Below are 11,656 nucleotides of genomic sequence, written 5' to 3' on the forward strand. Positions count from 1 at the left end.
GAGGCGAGGCTGCCGGACACTGGCGCCACCGGGCCCTCTGACCACCACCAGTAGGCAACGGGTGAAGTGTCTTGCCCAAGGACACAACGACCGAGACTGTCCGAGCCGGGGCTCGAACCGGCAACCTTCCGATTACAAGGCGAACTCCCAACTCTTGAGCCACGATCGAAGAATAAAGTGTCCACCTGCCTCCATCTACACTGTGCTACATGCTGCACCACAAACTCCACCCTGTACTCAGAGCTGAAAGGCTCCACTGTTATTTTTCTACAGATCATCACTATGCAGTTTATTTACATGTTATCTTAATATGTGATTAATAAAGAACTTTTCTAGTTAAATGTCAGCTGTTAGTTTAACATAACTGCAGCATGAATAGATTATATCTAACAGAGCAGACAGTTAATCAGAGTTTAACTTCATCCTGATGTTAAACTCTGATTAACTACACAGACTCAGGCTGAGCTGAGATCATTACTCAGGTCTGATTTGTATCTACTTTATTCCTATTGGTCAAATACATCTATTCAACAGTTTATACGTAAATATATTAAACGACCGTGAGGACAAAATTGAGGTTAGTATTTAGAAATATGAAAACTCTTATCGAGAAATAAACCAGTTTTTGTTGCCATGACAGCAGATGGTCTGTGTTTGAAATGAGTCTTAAATCTCACTAAGACTTAAAGGATAATAAAGTGACTTCTACTGAAATATAATGTGTAAGTATCAGAGTGATGCACAGACAGATGTTTAATAACGTTGTGTTACAGCAGCTGTGATGAGTCTCCTCTGTGAGCAGCTGCTGTCCTCATAAACCAAACGGTCCTCTTACTGTGACGTTACAGCTCTCTGTGTTTCTACACTGGTTAACCGTCTGCTGGAGGAAACAGTCACATGACTCTCTGTGGTGGAAACATCACTTCCTGTTGGAGCGGAGCCAACTCTTTGTGACGCAGTTTTATAAAATCAGACGATTATGTGTTTAATCTGTGTCTAAACTCCACCTGTGATAAATAATAATCTATCAAACCAGCTGTGACCTCTCTGTGAGTCTGTGAGTATAAAGACTCAGAGCTCAGAGTCTCTCCATCGAGCTCAGGACACATTCAGAGAGGCAGTGAGGGGAGAGCAGCGGCTCCTCTCCACCTCCTCCACAGACTGATGGAGGCAGGAAAAGCTGCCTTCAGTCATCAGGAAGAACAACGACTCTGAGTTCAGCTGCTGACCATCAGCTAACTCTGCTGCTGCTCTCATTCAGACTCTGATCACAGACTAACAGGTCACGGCGGACACACTCGGCCTCGTTGGTCCAGCTGTGAGTCCGTTACCGTGAACTATGGAGCGGCAGATTTGTGCTGAACTAAGCTGCACACAGCTGATGTTAGCCAGGAAAACATTACAGATTGTTAACATTACCTCAACACGGAGCTTCACACGGAGACGATCAGCGTCAGTCAGAGACACCAAGTTCAGGAAGTGAAAGTAAACTCTGAACAGGAAGGAAACAGCCAGAGAGGCGTTTGACAAACTGTGACAGCTGCTGTTAGAGCAGATGTTACCATCATGTTAACAGATCCTGCAGCATCACGTGGCACAAACAGCAGTGTGCACATTTACACATGTGGAACACGAAGGTCATTAATACCTGATCGTGACTCTGTCTCTGTGAACACCTGTCTGAACAGGAGCTGCACTCATGAAGCTTCAAGTACGACTGAGTTAAAGACAGAAACTTAAAGACCAAATATTCAACTTCCTGATCCAGGATTCAAAGAGGATCAGCAGAGTTGATGTGTTGGAGGATTGGATGTTCCAAACACAGCTGCAGTCAGAGAAACAGATGCTGAGACAGACGAACATCATGTGATGAAGATCAAACTCTGTACAGACACAGGAAACAGCAGCATCGACTGTGATGCCTTCAATGACCACGTTCGTGTTAAACAGTTAGCAAAAGAAAATGAAAAAGAGAGAAAAACTTAAATAAATTCCTGATTCTTACAAATTTACTTTAATAAGCCCCACGCTGCCGGTACCGGGGGCAAAAGACATGTGTGGTATCCCCAGAAATCTCAGCTAAAGTCTGATAGAAACCATTTCTACAACCACCAAACACACCAAACAAGCAATGATTAAAGAGTAGTTACGAAAATGCCCAAAAGTCCATAAACAAACAAAACCGAACCAGAAATTCTCCAGACTTCATGTAACCGGCTAAAGGAAGGCTAGTTAGCTTCCAGAGCTATCACCGATTCCAAACACCAAGTTTCACCACACTCCGACTAACATTCACTGAAATAGCTGCAAAAGAAGACCACAAAAACACAGCGGCGCAAATGCGCTAAGACACAAACTGGCTTACGGTCCCGATTTCCTCCGTTATTTCTGCCGATAGCATCGTGATTATCAGCAGCTACCACGACTGACTACATTTCTCAAAGCTCCCCTCAGTGAAAAGTAACAGAAGCTACCTCCAAGGGGCCAAAGAGGTAAACAAAAAAAAAACAAAAAAAAAACACTATGCAAACCCATAAAAGAACCTCAGCTCCTCACAAGTTTCAACTTGGTCCAGAACTTGCACACCTCCTTGGGTGTCAGGTGCATTGGTACTGTATGACCAAACTGCACCAGTGGAGCTCCCCTGATGGCAGACAAAGACCTGACGAAGAAGGGCCATGGAGCCTATTATTACCGGTCTGATGAAGGTCTGATTGCAATGAAATGGTTTGACAAGAAATGTGTCAACCTTCTAAACAATGCCTGTGGGTTCCCATCACTCACCCCTGTATATAATTAGCATATTGGAGGAATTAAGCTTTCTGATATGATATTATACCTGTATAAGAAAAGTTATAAGTTACAAGTTAAGGAGATGGCATATCCCACTGTTCAGACACATCCTTGACTTGAATACCTGGTCTACAAGAGGGACTGTGCCCTACTGGACCAGAAACCGATGGCTTTCAAAAGGTTTCTACCTGGCTGTGTCTGAACCAAGTCAACAAGCCAGCATCTAGAGTTGGACAACCATGATCCAGCTCTCCAAGACCACAGAATAGATGCTACACACTAAGACCCCAAAGACCAAAACCACAAGCAGATGTGCTTGATTTGCACTGTTTTTTTTTCTCTTTTTTTAAAAAACAAAACAAAAATGATTTTGCACAGCAGCATTCAATCAGAAGTGGCCTGAATGTGAGTATTTTGTACTGTAGCACATTTTTCACATTTGCAGATGAGAAAACTGTATTTTGTTATTTGATATTATACTAATGGGAAGGAGGTTCTGTATGTAGAAAAAGAAACACTGTTGAACCATGTGTGAAATAAAGAAATGAAATTAAATGAAATGAAATATTATACTGTCCTTTGATGGAATGAAAACAGCAATGTTCACTGGCATGCTGCTAGAAATAAACTGTATCCAATGCCCTGGATAGTTTTTCTTATTAATTTAATTTTAATTTGGCTCTTTATTTAATTTTTTTCAACTGTATTATCTAATGTACTTGTATTTGCATGACATCTCAACCGTTTGGTAGAGATCAATATTTTAAAAACTATAGGGTCTAATGAAAAAAATGATTGCTGTTCTTGTCTTGCTTGACCTAACTGCTGCTTTTGACAACGAAGACCACAATATTTTAATTTCTCAATTAAGTGATGTGGTGGGTATTGGTGGCACTGCACTCAAATGGTTTAGGTCTTATTTGTCAGATAGAACTTTCTCTGTCAGCCTTCGCGGTTACGAATCATCTTCTGCTCCTCTGTCATGCGGCGTCCCACAGGGCTCAATTTTAGGGCCACTGCTCTTTTTACTGTAATTATTGCCTTTTATTCTATTTATTCTTTTTACACATACAAATCTTTTTTACGCACACACAAATTCTTTTTACACATACAAATCCTGATTTACAAGTACGAAATATTTATGACCACATTTTGAGCCCATAGAAGTCAAACAAAATGCAGTAATTTGCAAAACATGCTGCTATTGCTGCTAAACACAGCAGTACTACAAATTATTCCACCTGCTGAAAAGTGGATCTAATGTGGGCAGACTGACACTTAGCAAATAAACTTGTGATGTGAGAATGTAATCAAACTGTTGATCAGAGGCAAAGTCATTTAAAGTTTCATGATGCTATTGTCTGTTAGCTGACATGATGTTAGCTTGTAAACGTATGTTGTTGTCTGGGTCTCATGTCTGATCTGATGATAATAACTAACTGTGACAACACAGAGATTAAATAAAGGATGTTTGTGGGATTTCTTATGTTAGGACTATAACTTCAGTTAAGGAGTGAGACGTAAGGTGACAAGTAGGGGTGGGTTTTTATAATTGATTTATCGATTAAAATCGATTCTGGCTTGGATAACGTGAAATCGATTCATTAAAATCCTGAATCGATTTTTTTATATAAATTTATTTTGCCCGAAACGCCCGAATCTCTGGTGAAATCTCACAAAATTTCAACAACCACCAAACAGCTAAAACAGTAAATGAGAGCAGGAACACGGATTCTGCACAAAGACGTAAACACACAACGCGGATCAGAATCAGTGAGATGTGACTTTCTCACCGGACACGGTCGGGGCTGAAAGCCGACAGCTTGCTGATTCTGATGTTTCGGCGGCTCCGCGCTTTGTGTTTACTTCCTTTTTGTGCTGATTCTAAAGCTGTTAGTTTGATCTCTCTCCAAACATTACTGACCGGACCAGCAGCAAAAGAAGATCCAAACTACGCTTCATATAAACATCATCACGAATTTACTCTGACTTTTACTGTTTTGCTTCCACCACGATGCACAGCTCTCTCTCTCTCTCTCTCTCTCCCTCTCTCTCTGTCTCTCTGTACTTCAAGAACAGTTTCCCGTCTAAAAGTCTGTTTTCTGCATTATTCGCTTGCTTGTTCCGCACAACTCTACCGTTGTTTACAGCGCTGTCGGCCGCTGTTTTTTTTCCCCCTTTTACTTACTTCCGATAAGAAAACCTAATTTCTGCCGTTCAATAGTGATAAAACCGCTGTAACGTCAGAGGTAATGTTCATATGTTGATTAATGGTTTTCTTTCGTTTTTGACGTACTGCAGAATATTTTTATAAAATCCCAGGCCAGGAAAACCACCTTCATGTTTTTCCATGTTTAATCTTCAGCTACTTTGACACAAAGGCATCTGCTGTGATGCTCACACCTTTGATAAAGTCTCGAAAGTGTCAGCTTCCTTTTACAAAAATATGTAAATGTACTGATCTGAATTATAATATTACTGACTGTCAAAATTTCCCAGATTCGAATCAAACTGAATCGAATCGTGAATTGAATCGATTCTAGAAATCATTGACGATACCCAGTCCCAGTCCTAGTGACAAGGAGACTGAAGAGAAGGAGAAAGAAGTAACTAGGAAGAGAAAATGAAAACAAAAATTTGAAATGATGAAATATTGTGCCAACAGATGCTGGTGATTTTAAAAATTCAAGTAATTTACAGTTTTTATCCTGTTTGTTGTTGTTTTTTTTCACATTCTTCTATCTGCACGAGGTTATTAATAAAACAGGTTCTCTTTCTGGTTTCTCTTTCTGAACGTGCTCTCTACAGCTTATCACGTCCAAAATGGCGGATGTCGAGTACAAAACCTCGACAGAAACAATCAGCAAGAATTTTAGCATCAGTCCAAAAATAAAAATGTCCAACTACAGAGATTTAAAATCCAACTAAACTATGAACAGAGATTTTTTACAAATAAGCTATTGATGATATGACAGTGGTAACAAAAACCTACACATCGGCGCACACAGACAAAATGGCGGGAGAGCGTTTAACGGTCGACCTCATGAGTCCGTTACCGTGAACTATGGAGCGGCAGATTTGTGCTGGAACTGAGCTGCACACAGCTGATGTTAGCCAGGAAACATTACACACTGCTAACGTTACCTTAACACGGAGCTTCACACGGAGACGATCAGCATCAGTCACAAACACCAAGTTCAGAAAAGAGGAACTTTGAGCAGGAAGGAAGGAGTCAGAGAGGCGTTTGAGGACACGTTTACAACCACGGACATCAGAAGCTGTCTGTGCTGCATTCAAGTGCAACTTGGAAACTCACTAATCTCTGTCATGTTGTCCAGAGATGATTTATTTCTGCTGGTTTTCCTGTTTGAAGCACAAACATGTGTCATCACTTTGTTGTTCTTCTTCCTGCAGCGTTTGAATATTTCAGCACTGAACTGATCATAAATTCATGAAGTCATGAATGAAAGTGCAGACAGAGAGTGGATCACATGATGTTTAAGGTGTGTCATGTGACATGTTCAGTATTGTCACAAATGTCTAGATTGTCCCTGATATCATAACTGCTCAAACACTGATGATTATATTTGAAGAATTATTACTGATGCAGCAAAGTCTGAATGGAGGAAGGACCTTGTTTCTCTTTGCCAGTAGAGAAACAAGGTCCATCTGTATATATATATATATATATACAGATATATATATATATATATATATATATATATATATATATATATATATATATATATATATATATATAACCTTAAATCTTCACTCAAAGTATCTTTGACAGCGTATATACAGATGCATTATATATATGAGACAAACATTGTTCTTTTAATATGTTGGCATTACTAAATTTGGCTCAATGCTTATATATTTGTGTGAAAAGGAAAATGTACGAGCTGTGATAACTGTTTCTGATAGAATGAAGATCAGACTGATATATGAAATATTCCTTTATTGGGTGAGAAAATCAGACCATGTCATAACTGCTTTAAATCATTCAGAATAGATATCAGAGCCTTAAACAGGCTGACTTCTGCTAAATGGGTCAAACTGGGCAGAAAGTAAACAAACACATAACATCCTTATAGAATATGATGTAACACTATAGATCAACTTACCTCAGAATATATAAAGCATATAAACAATTACAGCAATATGATGCAACAAACACAGCAGTGCTACTAATCCAAAATACTCAAAGCTTCATAGAACTGAAACAAACATTTATTTTTAGCTCCATTCTGCTGCTGATACATACTTTAGGTTTCTGAATATTAAACTTGTTTCTGCCTTTCATAGTGTGTAACTTGAAGGCCCTGAGTACTTTCTCCCACACTGAAAACACTGGGATGATAACATTATTTGAACATTACCTAATAAGACTGATTCAGGACAGATAATTAGTTATTTTAAACTTTTCTAGCAGTCCTTCACAAACAGGGAACGGTCTGTCTATTCTCTCCATCTGTCAGCTGCTGCTGGCTCTTCCTCCTCCTCTTCCTCACACACTGCTGAGTTTGTCCTGGTGGATCATCAGGGGTGCAAAGCCTCACAGATGATGTGCAGCAGTGGGTCCCTCAGTCTGTCCTCACTCTGGACACTTGCAGTTGTCACACATGGAAATCAAATGTGTGATAAGCTGCAGGATTCAAACACAAGTGTAACTTATAAATACATGTTCATACTTTTATTCCACAATCAGAGAGAAAGAAACAGAGAGAGAGTGCAGGACAGACAGACAGGTGACAGTCTCAGGTGTACACACTGCTACAAAACAGCACAAGAGAAGGAGGATTTAGTGTTTGTGTTATTACGAGTGCTAAACAAGAAGAGTTCCAGATGGTCCAGTGGACACATGTGTGACTCCTGTGATTAAAGCATCTTTCTTTCAGCTTAACGAGTGAACCGTCAGCTCGTTCAAACACACGTTAAAGTCCGTTTGGCTCGACACCACCGAACAGAGGCAGCAATATAACATAGCTAACACTAGAAAGCGAAAATTTCAGAAGAAATTTTATGTGTGCCTATGCCGCTGCTAATCACTGTAGTTTGCCATTCATACGGCTACAGAGAGCAAAACTCAGAAGAGCAGCCATTCTCCACCATGAACTATGGTAAAAACAAACACCGCTCACGCTTCACAGATGAAAGCTTACAGTTTTGTGTAAAGATGAAGTTACTTTGTACAGCGCCGATTTGCAGACGCTGTGCACACAGGTTCATGAGCAGAAGTCCCATTGTACCACGGCAGACCCGACAATGTTTGCATGAACACACTTTGAAGCATTACATTATGGACCACTTTTCACACATGCATTCACTTTTTGTTTTTTGTTATTTTTACACAGTGTTCTGAATTATGAACAATGGTCTACAGCCAATCCTGTGTATTATTATACAAACTTTGGTTGTGAGATTCAGATAACTATTTAATAAAAGCTAAATATTTTATATGAGAGTAAGAAAGAAAAGTATATCTTTGTGTCCACCTTTCTCTGTTAATGCCCTAGCTCCCCCCCCCCCAAAAGCTTTGCTAGATCCGCCCCTGCACAGTTACCAGCTGTCAGCTACACAAAAAAGGAGCTTGGTCTTTGTCTCTCAGAAACAACTCATAACTTCCCTTCAACTCATTCATGTCACCTAAAGTGTAAACCTGTTTCTCCATCACCAGTTCAGCTCTGATGATTCAGTAAGGACATCTCCTGATTTCATCTTCATGCTCCAGCAAACATCAGCTGATACTAGAAATTAAAATCAAAAGAATTCTAACAACAGCTGATCAAGCTTAAACGTGCTGCTGTTGTTTAGCGCGATAAATAAGAGCGAACAGCTGATCATTGATCAGTTTCATGATTGACGTTTCAACACGCGAGAGAATGACAGGGGAGGCTTCGTAACGACAGAATAAATCATAATGTTTTCTCTGAATGTGGGACGATTCCGTTTGTACGGCACGGCAACTCTATGAACTAACCCTAATGAATAAAATAAAGTCCAACGTCAGTAACTTAGTGCGCACACAGCTGTATATAAACTCCCGTGGCAGTACGATTGTAAAAGGTCAACGAAAATAAATTACACCTAAACTCGGTTTATATCTGACCCAAATAGAGTGCAGTTCATAACTTCTTACCTCAAATTCAGTTCACCTCACGCTCCTGCCTTCGGTTTCCAGCATCATCGGCCCATATAAACGAAAAATAAGTCCAGCTAAAACACATACTGTGAGCGAGCGACCGGGTGCTGACACGAGTTTCACCCGCCTCAATATAAGCCAAGCCTGGGTGCTTTTTCACGAAGGGTCGCTAGCGGTGCTAGCTAACTATGCTAGCGGCGCTAGCTAGCTAGCCGGCTATCAGCAACACATAAGAGAACTGCTGCTAAATAAACTACACCTAAACTCGGTTTATATCTGACCCAAATAGAGTGCAGGTCATAACTTCTTACCTGAAATTCAGTTCACCTCACGCTCCTGCCTTCGCTTTCCCTGATCCACGATTGACCTCCGCGTTAGCAAACACCGGTCGATCGGCGGTCGCGGCATGTCCTTTCTGTCATACACCGGTGGATAGCTGCCCACTGTTGTAGCTCCGCATTATAGCACCACCAAACAACTCAGTTATTTTTTCCACATCCAGCTGTAACTCCGATTCTGTGCGAGCATTTGCGAGAGACCGGGGAAGTGAAACGACAGAGAGAGTCCCCTCGCTGTCCATTTGCAGCCAAGTGCGGCAGCTAGCTAGGTAGCCGGCTAGCTGTCAGGCAGGACCGAGGTCGTCAGAGCACTGTCGCTAATAATGGGATGTCTTGATAAAACAAGCAGATATTTGAAGTTTACACACCTACATTCTCGCCTTAAAATATCTTAAAAGTTTATTTTGTGACCTAGAAACACTAATAAAAGACATATAAAACGAAGTGGTGGCCGCCATTGTTTAACTCGGCAGAGGTGTGCTATGAATTGTGGGATATGGAGTTTTCCACCAAGCATAGAAGCCATTGTGTTTACCGTAACTATTCAATGGTTCGCGCAACCTTAAAGCCTCCAATGGTTCCTGAAAGCAGCGAGGCTGTGCGCGCCATTGATATTGTCATCATTACGGTATCCAAATAAGGGTAGACAGGCTGTACCACTCCCGGCATACCACTAGAGAGAACCAACACACCACAAATGAAGTTTGAAATTTGTTTCAATGGGACCAAAAGATGGCGCCAACACACCACAAATGAAGTCTGTTTATTTGGCGCCAAAAGATGAATTGGCCTAAATTTGCACTAAAATATTAATATTTAAAAAACTATAAAAGTCATAAACACCAAAAGTCATGACATAATAGTCCAGCTCCAGCCGCACGAAATGATCTAACATATGTAACCCTAATGTCAAAACTGTTCGGCAGAGGAGCGCGGGAAAATTTTCACTAAAATATTAATATTTAAAAAACTATAAAATTCATAAACACCAAAAGTCATAGCACACCATTCCAGATCCGGCCGCACAAAATGAGGTAACATATATGAAGCTTTTCTCAAAACTGCGGGGCGTGATACGTGCCGAAATTTAGGCGGAAGATGGAGAATAATAATAACTAGAAAAATTTGCATTTCCTGCGAAAATGCAGTGTGGATGCTGTAATGCTGAAGCTGTCTGCTGAAACTAGCAGAAAAAGCTGAAAAGTTGCAGAATTTGTAAAAACTTTGCAGAAGCAAAGGAACTTTGCTAAAATGTAGTAACTTAGCAGAACTGCAATATCTTAGAGGAAACATAATACTTGGCAGAAATACAATAGCATAGCAGAACTTAGCAGAAATATTGTAACTTAGCAGAAACACGATAACTTCTCAAAAATACAAGAATTTAGGAGAAATAGTATAAGATAACAGAAAGAATATATTTAGCCAAACATTCTTAAACATTACAGAAATACTATGATTTAGAAAAACAGTACAACATAGCAGAAATGCTGCGATTTACCAGAGACACTGTAATTTACTATTAACATTGAATTTTTTTTAAAAAAATTCTATGTTTTAGCACAAATACTGTAATTTGACAGAAATACTATCATTCGGCAGAAATACTATGTTTCAGCAGAAATACTCTGGTTTAGCACAAATATTATATCATAGCAGTAATACAATTATATAGCAGAAATGCTATATTTAGAAAGAAAAATATAATATAGTAGAAATACTATGATTTAGCAGAAATACTGTAATCAGCACATATACTGTAACATGACAGAAATTCCTCCACTTAGTAGTAATACTATAACATAAAACAAATGTTATGATTTGGCACAAAAACCATAATTTGGCAAAATACTATGATTTAGCAGAAATACTATGATTGAGCAGAAGTACTAAGATGTAGTAAAAGTACTTTGATTTAACAGAAATACAATTATGGAGGAGTAATACTTTAAAATGGGAGAAATATTGATACACACACACATACACAGAGCCTAAAGGGAACAGTATTTGTGCCATGGAGTGTTAACAAGAATCTGAGGTCCATATTAGAAAAGCTGCTAAAATCATAAAAGTTTGCAGAATTGTAATAAATGATGAATATGAATTAGTGGTCTGTGATAGTGTATTAATTTGTAGGGAAAAAAAACATGTTGCCCAAGGTGTAATTGAACCCACGACCTTTGGGTTGCAGACCTGTGTCATTACCAACTGCGCCACTGGGAAAGAGAGCGAGCGCCTGGAAAACAGGGTGATGAGCAGTCAGAATCAGATTGCGGTGAGAGGCGAAAAACGCTGTTTTTTGGAGTTACAAAACGCCGTGTAACTCAAAAACTAGGTGGACTAGAAGCATAATTCTTGTACTGGGTGAATCAGCGTACTT

This window comes from Oreochromis niloticus, unplaced genomic scaffold (genome assembly GCF_001858045.2).
Source record: "Oreochromis niloticus isolate F11D_XX unplaced genomic scaffold, O_niloticus_UMD_NMBU tig00001593_pilon, whole genome shotgun sequence".
In the NCBI taxonomy this organism is placed as follows: Eukaryota; Metazoa; Chordata; class Actinopteri; order Cichliformes; family Cichlidae; genus Oreochromis; species Oreochromis niloticus.